We start from the raw sequence: 13,374 nt of genomic DNA on the forward strand, positions 1-13,374 counted from the left end.
AATATCTAAAGAATATAATGCAGCCTGCAGAAACTGTAGGGCAAGAGTCAGAAAAACTAAAGCTAACAATGAACTAAAACGTGCAACAGAGGCTTAAAGCAATAAAAAAAGGATTTTGAGGGGGATGTCAAAAGCAAATAAAAGTCAAAGATGCTGTTGAATGTTTATGGGATGAAATTGGTGAATTGGTTATATGTTGAGAAGGCCGTCACAGAAGGGGAAATATAAAAACAATCACAGAAAATGGCCATATATTTACTGACTAAGGAGGGCAGATAGCTGCATCCTCTCATCATGCAGGTAGCAGACTACCAAATGAGGGAGCTAATTACACCTGTGAGGGACACCGATGAAACAGCCACTCACACAGCCCCCTAATATAGAGGGGCGTAGCTGCTTGGTGTATACTCCCACACAGAGTGGATACAAAGTGGCAGACCTTCTAAAACATGTAGTGCACCATGCAGACCAGCAACCTATTAATAGTTCTGAGGGTTGCCCTGCACCTCAAAAAGTGTACCACATTGGTACTGCCACTCTGGGCTTCCCCTGGCGTTTTAAAGCAACACTGCATGTGAATGATAGATAATAAATGCAAGGCAATAGTTGGATTTTCGCCAAGATACATCAGCTCACTCTCCGTGTCAAGGTTCCTTGCTTGTAGTGAGTCCCTATACTACTATAAATACGTCACAGAAGGGGAAATATAAAAACAATCATAGAAAATGGCCATATCCTTAATGACTAAGGAGGGCAGATAGCTGCTACCTGCATGATGAGAGGATGCACTCTGGCTGTTTGTAATGGGAGGGGTGGGAGGGGGTGGAGCTAAGCTCCCGCCCGCTACCCACCTAGCATCGGGAGGGGGCAGAGCAGGGTGGAGTTTATCCCTGCCCCTTCCCATTACAAACAGCTGGAGGGGAGGAGAGAGGAGGAGAGAAGGGGGAGGGAGTTTAGCAGTAAAGCTGCTAAACTCCTTACCACCTCCCTTCTTCAGTCGTTGTCATTGTCTCCCATAGGAGTCTTTGCAGCAGGAGACGTATTCCAGGCAGAAAGATAGTTCCAGAACTATCTTTACTGCCCGGCGCTATATTGGCCAGCTGGGCGCTTTTACGCCATGAGAATATGTCTGTGTGATCTGATGCATTGGAATCTAATGCATTAGATGGTACCGTATATCGGCCGAGCGTGAAATAAGCCCTTACTCTACATATTGCCTAGTTTTGGTACATGCATGGTGATAGCAAGTTGTGTTGACCCCACTTGGTTTTGAACATGCATTGTCTGACTTCGTTTAGTATAATACTAGAGATGAGCGAATGTACTTGTCCGAGCTTGATACTCGTTCGAGTATTAGCGTGTTCGAGATGCTCGTTACTCGTGACAAGTACCACGCGATGTTCGAGTTACTTTCACTTTCATCTCTGAGACGTTAGCACGCTTTTCTGGCCAATAGAAAGACAGGGAAGGCATTACAACTTCCCCCTGCGACGTTCAAGCCCTATACCACCCCCCTGCAGTGAACGGCTGGCGAGATCAGGTGTCACCCGAGTATAAAAATCGGCCCCTCCCGCGGCTCGCCACAGATTTATTCTGACATATAGGAGGGAAAGTGCTGTTAGTGCCGGAGCTGCTATAGGGAGAGTGTTAGGAGTATTTTAGGCTTCACGAACCTCAACGGTCCTTCTTAGGGCCACATCTAACCGTGTGCAGTAGTGTGGAGGCTGCTTTTTGCAGTGTTGCACATTTTTTTTTTTTTGTATATCGGCCGTGCAGAGCATTGCGCCCTGCAGTAATTATACATAGTCCAGGGCCAGTAGTGGTGGTGAGGCAGGGACAGAAGACATATATTTATTGAATATAGGCAGTGGGCCTTTCCAAAAACATTTGGGAAAAAAAATCTATTTGGGCTGCCTGTGACTGTCCTCTGTGTACTGGGTCTGTGTTGGGTGTAGTTGTCCTCCTAATTTATACGCAGCCAGCTAAGTGTTATAGCAGGCTTGCGCAAAATTATTTCCTGGCTCTGTGTTGGCTGTTACATCACCGCTGTATTCTAGTCCACAGTGCAACAGTCTGCAGTTATTTTACATACTCCAGGGCCAGTAGTGGTGAGGCAGGGACAGAAGACATATATTTATTGAATATAGGCAGTAGGCCTTTCCAAAAACATTTGGGAAAAAAAATCTATTTGGGCTGCCTGTGACTGTCCTCAGTGTACTGGGTCTGTGCTGGGTGTAGTTGTCCTCCTATTTCATACGCAGCCAGCTAAGTGTTACAGCAGGCTTGCGCAAAATTATTTCCTGGCTCTGCAGTGTGTTCGGTAAGCGAAGTCAGCCTCCAACCACAGGCCAATAAGCGGCACATTTAATTACAGCGTTCTGTTTCTGCACTACTGGTAATACACCATGCTGAGGGGTATGGGTAGGCCTAGAGGACGTGGACGCGGGCGAGGACGCAGAGGCCCAAGTCAGGGTGTGGGCACAGGCCGAGCCAGTGCGGTGGCCAGGGGTAGAGGCAGGGCCAGACCGAATAATCCACCAACTGTTTCCCAAAGCGCCCCCTCGTGCCATGCCACCCTGCAGAGGTCAAGGTGCTCTACGGTGTGGCAATTTTTCACAGAGATGCCTGACGACCAACGAACAGTGGTGTGCAACCTTTGTCGCGCCAAGATCAGCTGGGGAGCCACCACCACCAGCATGCGCAGGCATATGATGGCCAAGCACCCCACAAGGTGGGACGAAGGCCGTTCACCGCCTCCGGTTTGCACCACTGCCTCTCCCCCTGTGCCCCAACCTGCCACTGAGATCCAACCCCTCTCTGAGGACACAGGCACTACCGTCTCCTGGCCTGCACACACACCCTCACCTCCGCTGTCCTCGGCCCCATCCAGCAATGTCTCTCAGCGTAGCGTCCAGACGTCGCTAGCGCCACTGTTTGAGCGCAAGCGCAAGTACGCCGCCACGCACCCGCACGCTCAAGCGTTAAACGTGCACATTGCCAAATTGATCAGCCTAGAGATGCTGCCGTATAGGCTTGTGGAAACGGAGGCTTTCAAAAGCATGATGGCGGCGGCGGCCCCGCGCTACTCGGTTCCCAGTTGCCACTACTTTTCCCGATGTGCCGTCCCAGCCCTGCACGACCATGTCTCCCGCAACATTGTACGCGCCCTCACCAACGCGGTTACTGCCAAGGTCCACTTAACAACGGACACGTGGACAAGCACAGGCGGGCAGGGCCACTATATCTCCCTGACGGCACATTGGGTGAATTTAGTGGAGGCTGGGGCTGAGTCAGAGCCTGGGACCGCTCACGTCCTACCCACCCCCAGAATTGCGGGCCCCAGCTCAGTGCTGGTATCTGTGGCGGTGTATGCTTCCTCCACTAAACCACCCTCCTCCTCCTCCTCCTCCTCCAACGCAACCTCTGTCTCGCAATCAAGATGTGTCAGCAGCAGCAGCACACAACCAGCAGTCGGTGTCGCGCGGCGTGGCAGCACAGTGGTGGGCAAGCGTCAGCAGGCCGTGCTGAAACTACTCAGCTTAGGAGAGAAGAGGCACATGGCCCACGAACTGCTGCAGGGTCTGACAGAGCAGACCGACCGCTGGCTTGCGCCGCTGAGCCTCCAACCGGGCATGGTCGTGTGTGACAACGGCCGTAACCTGGTGGCGGCTCTGCAGCTCGGCAGCCTCACGCACGTGCCATGCCTAGCCCATGTCTTTAATTTGGTGGTTCAGCGCTTTCTGAAAAGCTACCCACACTTGTCATACCTACTCGGAAAGGTGCGCCGGGTCAGCGCACATTTCCGCAACTCCAAGACGGACGCTGCCACCCTACGGACCCTGCAACATCGGTTTAATCTGCCAGCGCACCGACTGCTGTGCGACATGCCCACACGGTGGAACTCTACGCTCCACATGTTGGCCAGGCTCTATGAGCAGCGTAGAGCCATAGTAGAATACCAACTCCAACATGGGCGGCGTAGTGGGAGTCAGCCTCCTCAATTCTTTACAGAAGAGTGGGCCTGGTTGGCAGACATCTGCCAGGTCCTTGGAAACTTTGAGGAGTCTACCCAGATGGTGAGCGGGGATGCTGCAATCATTAGCGTCACCATTCCTCTGCTATGCCTCTTGAGAAGTTCCCTGCAAAGCATAAAGGCAGACGCTTTGCACTCGGAAACGGAGGCGTGGAAAGACAGTATGTCGCTGGATAGTCAGAGCACCCTCATGTCTATATCTCAGCGCGTTGAGGAGGAGGAGGAGGGGGAGAAGCATGAGGAGGAGGGGGAAGAGACAGCTTGGCCCACTGCTGAGGGTAGACATGCTGCTTGCCTGTCATCCTTTCAGCGTGTATGGCCTGAGGAGGAGGAGGAGGAGGAGAAGGAGGATCCTGAAAGTGATCTTCCTAGTGAGGACAGCCATGTGTTGCGTACAGGTACCCTGGCACACATGGCTGACTTCATGTTAGGATGCCTTTCTCGTGACCCTCGCGTTACACGCATTCTGGCCACTACGGATAACTGGGTGTACACACTGCTCCACCCACGGTATAAGGAGAACCTTTCCACTCTCATTCCCGAAGAGGAAAGGAGTTCGAGAATGATGCTATACCACAGGGCGCTGGTGGACAAACTGATGGTAAACTTCCCATCCGACAGCGCTAGTGGCAGAAGGCGCAGTTCCGAGGGCCAGGTAGCAGGGGAGGCGCAGAGATCAGGCTGCATGTACAGCGCAGGCAGGGCAACATTCTCCAAGGCCTTTGCCAGCTTTATGGCTCTCCAGCAAGACTGTGTCACCGCTCCCCAGTCAAGGCTGAGTTGGCGGGAGCACTGTAAAAGGATGGTGAGGGAGTACGTAGCCGATCGCACGACCGTCCTCGGTGACACCTCTGCCCCCTACAACTACTGGGTGTCGAAGCTGGACACGTGGCCTGAACTCGCGCTTTATGCCCTGGAGGTGCTTGCTTGTCCTGCGGCTAGCGTCTTGTCAGAGAGGGTGTTTAGTGCGGCTGGGGGAATCATCACGGATAAGCGTACCCGCCTGTCAACCGACAGTGCCGACAGCCTTACACTCATCAAGATGAACAAAGCCTGGATTTCCCCAGACTTCTCTTCTTCACCAGCGGACAGCAGCGATACCTAAGCAATACGTAGGCTTTACCCGCGGATGGAAGCATCGTTCTCTATCACCATCAAAAACGGGGACATTTTTGCTTCATCAATTTGTGTATAATATTCATCCTCCTCCTCCTGAAACCTCACATAATCACGCCGAACGGGCAATTTTTCTTAGGCCCACAAGGCTCAGTCATATGATTTTTCTAAACAATTTTTATACGTTTCAATGCTCATTAAAACGTTGAAACTTGCACCTGAACCAATTTTTATTTTGACTGGGCTGCCTCCAGGCCTAGTTACCAATTAAGCCACATTAACCAAAGCGATTAATGGGTTTCACCTGCCCTCTTGGTTGGGCATGGGCAAATTTTCTGAGGTACATTAGTACTGTTGGTACACCAATTTTTTGGGGCCCTCGCCTACAGTGTAATCCAATTAATTTTTTGCCCACCTGCATTACAGCTGACGTTACATCAGCTGTGTTGGGCACTGCAATGGGATATATTTATGTACCGCCGGTGGCTTCCTGGCACCCACCCATGCTGTGGGTCCACACGGAGTTGTAACTGCATGTGTCCACTTCTAAAGAACCCCAGTCTGACTGGGGCATGCAGTGTGGGCCGAAGCCCACTTGCATTAAACATGACATTACCTCAGCTGTGATGGGCAATGCAATGGGATATATTTATGTACTGCCGGTGGCTTCCTGGCACCCACCCATGCTGTGGGTCCACACGGAGTTGTAACTGCATGTGTCCACTTCTAAAGAACCCCAGTCTGACTGGGGCATGCAGTGTGGGCCGAAGCCCACTTGCATTAAACATGACATTACCTCAGCTGTGATGGGCAATGCAATGGGATATATTTATATACCGCCGGTGGCTTCCTGGCACCCACCCATGCTGTCGGTCCACACGGAGTTGTAACTACATGTGTCCACTTCTAAAGAACCCCAGTCTGACTGGGGCATGCAGTGTGGGCCGAAGCCCACCTGCATTTAATCGGACGTTACCTCAGCTGTGATGGGCACTGCAATGGGATACATTTATGTACAGCCGGTGGGTTCCAGGGAGCCACCCATGCTGTGGGTGCACACGGAATTCCCATTGCGGAGTTGTACCTGCCTGTGACTATTTATAAAAAACCGCGGTCTGACTGGGGCATGCAGACACCTTGACAGAATGAATAGTGTGTGGCACATAGGTTCCCCATTGCTATGCCCACGTGTGCAGCTCCTGATGGCGGTGGCACAGGATTATATTTCTCATTGCTTCTGTACAGCATTGTGGGCTATCGCCCCGCCCCTTTTAAAGAGGGTCGCTGCCTAGCCGTGCGAACCCTCTGCAGTGTGTGCCTGCGGTTCCTCCTCATGGCAGACGCACTTATAAATAGACATGAGGGTGGTGTGGCATGAGTGCAGCTGAAGGCTGCGCAGGGACACTTTGGTGTGCGCTGTGGACACTGCGTCGTGCGCGCGGGGGGGGGGGGGTTTGGCAGCATGTAACCCAGGAGAAGTGGCAGCGGAGTGTCATGCAGGCAGTGATTGTGCTTTGTTGGATGTAGTGTGGTGCTTAGCTAAGGTATGCATTGCTAATGAGGGCTTTTCAGAAGTAAAAGTTGTTGGGAGGGGGGGGGGGCCCACTCTTGCCGCTGTTGTGGCTTAATAGTGGGACCTGGGAACTTGAGATGCAGCCCAACATGTAGCCCCTCGCCTGCCCTATCCGTTGCTGTGTCGTTCCCATCATGCTCGAGTCGCCCATTGACTTCAATGGGGTTCGTTACTCGAAACGAACCCTCGAGCATCGCGATAATTTCGTCCCGAGTAACGAGCACCCGAGCATTTTGGTGCTCGCTCATCTCTAATCTCCATGATTCAAATGTACATTCTGGAGCATTAAAAGGTTTAGGACACTTAAATATTTTTTTTAAAAAAACAGGAAAAATAAAATTGGCAAAATAAACATAACAATAGCTCTTCATTCTTATGAAGTTCAACCAAATTGCTACACAAGCGCCTACAGACATTGTTCCAGGCCTCCACTCATACATGCCTGTCATAATCCTCACACGTGGTATTCCAAAATAATCTCTTCGGTTTCATCTAGTATTTGGAGGCAAGTTAGGTAAAAAGAGATTTAGCAGTCTGACGTAAATGAACAAAATGCTGTCAGGTCATGTATTCAGAAAAAAAAAGTTTTAAAAAATATTAAAATTAAAAAAAAAAATACTAGAAAAATTTTAAGTCAAAAATTATCTTTAAAAGTGTACTGTGCTAGTGTGCAATGTGGTCCCACAGTTTTCCACAGAAAAATAATATTTATTGATAATAAAGTGATAAGAATTTGCAATATTTCCAAATTTTGACATGTTGCATAAAGAATTATGAACAAAAGGACCTATAAAAAACATTTGTATAGTAATCATTAATAAGTAAAACACTACGTAGTGATATAATTGAAGGCATACACAGGTAACATTAAATGGTCCCTACACTTTGAGACAACTCTTGTTAATACATGGTTATTACAAATGATCTTCTCGACTTCAATCACTCATAATGCATGTTTAATGACATTCAAACACTTAAATTTGATATAAATGGAAACAGAAACTCAAAAGGTTTTGCTGCACAACAAACATGTTTTCCACATCAGAGGTGATCAGTGTGAGCCCCTTTTGTCACTTGACACATATCAAGGCTGAACTAGATGGACACTGTCTTCATTCAGCCTAACCTACTATGTTACTATATTAGCTGCATACAATGTAATCAGCTGCTCCCATGCAGAACACAGCGTGAGGTCTGTAGTCATCTACTCTCTGGCTGAACAACGGATTTTAACCTCACCTTAAAATCATCATTCAGCCGAAGAGTGAATGACGGTAGCATTTACACAGAACGATTATCGCTCATATGCCATTGTTTGAACGAATTGCGAGTGATAATCATTGTGTATAAATGGGAATTTAGACGGTTTTGTTAAATGAAAATGTTTGAGTTTCTGTTTCCACTTGTAATAAATGTATGTATCTGAGTGTCATTAAACATGAGTTATGAGTGTATCAAATTTGGAAGATCAATTGTAAGAATGTGGTACAGCATTCTACAGTAAGACCATCTTGCCACAGATAAATGTGCTTTGATGATATGGGGACAAATTCCTTCTTCATAGCCATGCCAAATTGTCATCATTATAGGAACCATTATTTCTGTAGTGTATCTATCTGAATATTAGTGATTATTCTAAAGGATAAATAATACTTGCTCAATTGCTCATCTTTTCAAAAACTGAAGACAAAGCATCATTCGTGTACACAAGACAATGAGCCAAACTAAAAAAAAAGATATATAAGGTTGAGGACATCTTAGTAGCAGAGGAACCATGTGAGTATATACATTGACAATAAACTATGCAGCTGCTATTGTACCCTTGGAGACGAGGAAACCTGTCCTAGTGAAAGTTGTAAGTTGGCTGAAAATCTAACTTTCTCATTTCAAACTTAAAAAATTTGTGGTTAGACCTAAAATGATGAATACATGTTAAGGGACCAAAAGCATTGTGTTTACAGTTCTCAACAGTAATATAAAAGCTGTTCATTCTTCTGTAAAGAGTTCAGTATGTACATATTTTAGACCAGAGTGTTTTACCCACTCAAGCATGATGCAGACAATAACATGGAATCAGTAGGTTTACGCAGAATGGGTACTTGCTCACTATAAAGCAAGGAGCACCATTGTTACAGCCCCTCAATGAGGACAAAAGGCCTAGCAGTTACATGTCCTTACAGTAGCAAATAGCTTAGAGGTTACACTTATTTACAGAGGAATATTATTTGGCAGTCACACAACATTACAGAGGAAAGTACTTGGTGGTTTGTAGCAACACAGTCTTAAACACTCTACTTCACCTGTGGTTGCTGGTAGCAACAAGAAGTCTTACTATATAGCACTTTGCTTGCGATTTTGTGCATTTTTACTTCAGTATAGTCTTTATTACAGGCAAATTAAGCAATGCTCCACTTTGCAGAACTCACTTCTGTATGGCTTAGCCTCAAAGGCTGTTCTAAGTTGTAAACTGTCTGATCTCACTTACAGGACGCTTACTATAGATCACCCAAGAATTCTCTAGGCAGTAATCCACAATCACTCACAGGTTTCCTTCCAGGCATGGCTCACTTATCTGTCTCTCTCAGGCCTTAGTCAGACGGGCGTTTTTAGCCGCGATTTGCGCATGCGCATACGTCCGGCGATTTTTTAAAACCATTGCTTTGCAATGGTATCGGACACATGAGCGCTTTTTATGCGCTCGTCCGATAAATTATAGAACAAAAAATCGCAGATCGCACCTATCTGCGATCTGCGATTCCTGTTCTCTTCTGTATATGCGCTCAATGGGGCCGGCGGCAGCAGCGCCGACCCCATTGAGAACATATAGAAGACAACTCATTCTCCTCTGCCACAGCTGTAACAGCTGTGGCAGAGAAGAGCGATGTTTGCCCATTGAATTCAATGGAGCCGGCAATACAGCCGCTCCATTGAAAGCAATGGGCTGCCGGCGTGCGCGGGGTGAATTGTCGGGAAGGGGTTAAATATATAAGCCCTTCCCTGCAATTCATCCTAAAATGTGTTAAAATAAAAAAAAATTGTATACTCACCTTTCCGCTGCAGCCGGAGTCCAGCCGCGGCCGCTGTCAGTTCTCCTGAACTGCTTCTTGGCACTATTCAGCCGGCGGGGCTTTAAAATCCCCGCCTGCTGAATGATCTGCCTCTGATTGGTCACAGCCCTGACCAATCAGAGGCTGAAAACACTCACACACCCATTCATGAATTCATGAATGGGTGAGCGACTGCTGCCTCTCAGTGCTGAGCCAATCAGGGGCAGGTCTGACTCACATCCATTCATGAATTCATGAATGGGTGTGAGTGAGGCATGCCTCTGATTGGCTCAGCGCTGAGCCAATCAGGGGGCAGGTCTGACTCACACCCCCTTCACACCCACTGCAGGACGGCCGCGCGGAGCTCCGGCTGCCGCAGAAGGTGAGTATACAATTTTTTTTTATTTTTACACATTTTAGGATGAATTGCAGCTAAGGGCTTATATATTTAAGCCCTTACCGACAATTCATCCCGGGCTCGCCCGCAGCGCATTGCTTTCAATGGAGACGGCTGTATTGCCGTTTCCATTGAATGCAATGTGCTGGACAGCTCCGGCCCGTTTCTAATGAAATGCGGCTAGGAGCAGATTTTCGGGCAATTTGCGGGCGACTTGCGTGCACCGGTCACGCGATTTGCGGATGCGCATCCGTCATGCGATCCGCAAATCGCGCGAAAAAACGCCCGTCTGACTAAGGCCTCACAGGGCTGCTGTTCTGACAGTACAACATGTCCAACTCTCCTACAGACTCATGGATCTCTTTTTAGCTCACTGTAGCTGAACTAGAGTAGTGAAGCACATTTTTGTGTGCTGTTGTTCCCGAGGTGGTGAGCCATAATAGTCAATACTATTGTTCTCTTTTCACTCTATCTATCGCCGCAGTGTAGTGTAAAGCAACCTCCTTGTACAGTATAACATGCCCCTAGTTATGTGGCTGTGTGGTGCAATCTTAGTGGATCCACATGTGCAACTAAATGCACAGCCTAAAAAATTAAAGCTACGATGTACAAGTATCATAATTTTTAGAATTATACATTTTTTCACCTACAACCTGTGAAAAAAGCTGCTTGTTAAGACAGCAAGGATACCAAACAGTGCAGTGTAATGTCTGTAGCAACAACTCACACTGACAATCAGTGCCAACAGTCACCCGTACACAGTTCAAGGATACAGTGATACTGACAGTCCACATTAGTTTCCAACCCTCATACACAAAGGTGGAGCAACGTCTTTTAAGCTTCAAGGAAAAAGTTTTATTTGTATGTCTGTGAAATGAATTTTGGATAACTATGTTACATAAGTAAATGCATAATTCAAAAACTGTATTGTGTGTGTCTCTTTATTTATTATTGCATGCCATATATTAATCATAAATGATAGTGTGAGAAATATGCAATAAAAGGGGCCATCAATAAAGGGGGGAAATATTTTTTCACGGGACTAGAATTGCATGTTATATTAATGAGTCATATATAAGCATTGTAGGTATAGTGTATATACCGTGTTTCCCCGAAAATAAAACAGTGTCTTATATTAATTTTTGTTCAAAAAGGTTTAACTTTTTTACATGTATAGCTGCCTGGACACTATTTAAATTGACCTTTTTAATTAACTGTTAGCAGAGCTTAAAGGGGTTGTCTCGCAGCAGCAAGTGGGTCTATACACTTCTGTATGGCCATATTAATGCACTTTGTAATATACATCGTGCATTAAATATGAGCCATACAGAAGTTATTCACTTACCTGCTCCATTGCTGGTGTCCCCGTTGCCATGGTTCCGTCTAACTTCGGTGTCTTCTTGCTTTTTTAGACGCGCTTGCGCAGATGCATCTTCTCCCTTCGGCCGGTCTTGGAAGCATCGGCGTTTTGGCTCCGCCCCCTTGTACGCATCATCGCGTAGCTCCGCCCCATGACGTGTGCCGGTTCCAGCCTCCTGATTGGCTGGAATCGGCACATGACGGGGGCGGAGCTACGCGATGATGCGAAAAGGGGGCGGAGCCAAAACGCCGATGCTTCCAAGACCGGCCGAAGGGAGAAGATGCATCTGCGCAAGCGCGTCTAAAAAAGCAAGAAGACACCGAAGTTAGACGGAACCATGGCAACGGGGACGCTAGCAACGGAGCAGGTAAGTGTATAACTTCTGTATGGCTCATATTTAATGCACGATGTATATTACAAAGTGCATTAATATGGCCATACAGAAGTGTATAGACCCACTTGCTTTCGCGAGACCACCCCTTTAATTTTGGAGTAGGGCTTATATTTCAAGCATCCTCAAAAAGCCTGAAAAATCATTTTGCATCCTCAAAAATTCTGGAAAATCATGCTAGGTCTTATTTTCAGGGTATGTCTTATTTTCAGGGAAACAGGGTAAATACCCTTTAACCAATAAGAAGCTCTTTCATTTTCAGTCATACTGTAAGTATTTTTAACTGTTTTACAATCATTGCTTGTATTTCCATATATTTCTGCAAACTTTAATTATCAGGAATTAAAAATGTTCATTGCTAATATACAGACTATATTAGCTAAGATTTACAGTCTATTGTCTTTATCAATGTACATATATTTATAGGTGCTATGAATGAAGCAAACTGATTGGTGCAATTCAAGTCTTCTTATATTCTAATGCAAATGACCTTTTCTAAAACATTTTGCAAGATGCTGTGTTGAAGGATAGTCCTGGTGAGCAGATGGCTTTTCAAACCTTTTTATTTCTGTAAGACTTAATCTTACACTAGCTGTAAATGTCAAATTTAAATTCATACTTAGTACCACCTTTGATTTAAAAGAGGATTACACCTATTCGTTGAAAGCAAAGCAACACCAACGTTACATGAAATGGAATTACCACTACTTAGGCCTTTTTCTTTTGCTCTTTATATTGTTAACTCCTTCCAATTCATTAAGTCTAATCCTTATTAGTCTAAGTAACACACATATGAATAGACAGGACTGGACACTGGAGCATATGTGCCCATTGTATCACTCCCTGCTTAATTCAGAGCGCAGTGTGAGTACAGACACTACAAGACATGATTGGCCTGAGCTTCAGACTAGGCAGAGCAATGTGCCTCTCAGTGGGGAACCAAAAAAGGACTCTGTGATCAGACATTCTCAGTGCATAAGGCTTCCACTGCACTTCTTTGTTAATCAATCTGTTTTGTATTGTGTATTGAAAGCTCATGCACTAAACATACAAACATAAGCCCTTTTTTGCTTGTATTATGCAGTGAAAGACTTTACGCTTTTTCTGTGTTAAAAATACTTTTTCTCTCAAGTTGGAATTTGTTATTGTATAGAATCCTTTGTATTTTTGTCACAGTATATAAACTGTTATTACTTACAGTAACTTACAGTACATAGCCTTCTTAAGGAATATGTTTTAACCATCAGATCTGTTACGCAACTGATTGAATATGTTCATGGATATTGTTTGCCATTTGAAGATCTCCATGATGGCAAATGCTGGTGGCACTGTTTCAGCACTGCCAGTCCCACATGACTGTCACTCTCAGAGCTGAAGAAAAAGATATAGAATTCTGTCCAGAGTTTTTTTTCATTAATGTGGTCTTGGAGGGGTAGATTTCCTGCCATAGTTTTAAA

The sequence above is a fragment of the Eleutherodactylus coqui genome, chromosome 1 (assembly GCF_035609145.1).
Source record: "Eleutherodactylus coqui strain aEleCoq1 chromosome 1, aEleCoq1.hap1, whole genome shotgun sequence".
NCBI lineage: Eukaryota > Metazoa > Chordata > Amphibia > Anura > Eleutherodactylidae > Eleutherodactylus > Eleutherodactylus coqui.